This window comes from Varroa destructor, unplaced genomic scaffold (genome assembly GCF_002443255.2).
Source record: "Varroa destructor unplaced genomic scaffold, Vdes_3.0 BEIS01000005.1, whole genome shotgun sequence".
Taxonomy (NCBI): domain Eukaryota; kingdom Metazoa; phylum Arthropoda; class Arachnida; order Mesostigmata; family Varroidae; genus Varroa; species Varroa destructor.
The window spans coordinates 25,751,903-25,752,152 of NW_019211458.1; positions in this window are offsets into that span (position 1 = coordinate 25,751,903).

Genomic DNA, 250 nt, shown 5'->3' on the forward strand with positions numbered 1-250 from the left:
TTGTTGGAGGCTTTATGCGTCCTAAAAAAGTCGTTGACGAAGATCACTTGCCTATTTAGGCCTTACTACGCTCCTTAGTTTGTGGGGAAAAAAAATCTCAATTCATTATTTTCAACTCGGTGTCAAATTTGATTTTATTTTTTGTTTTTAAACAATAAACATCCATACTCTATAATTAATTAGCTGCTTTATACCGATTTTAATAGTCGTTTTGTATGGTACCACTGTTCGTATTTCAGTTGCTATATAT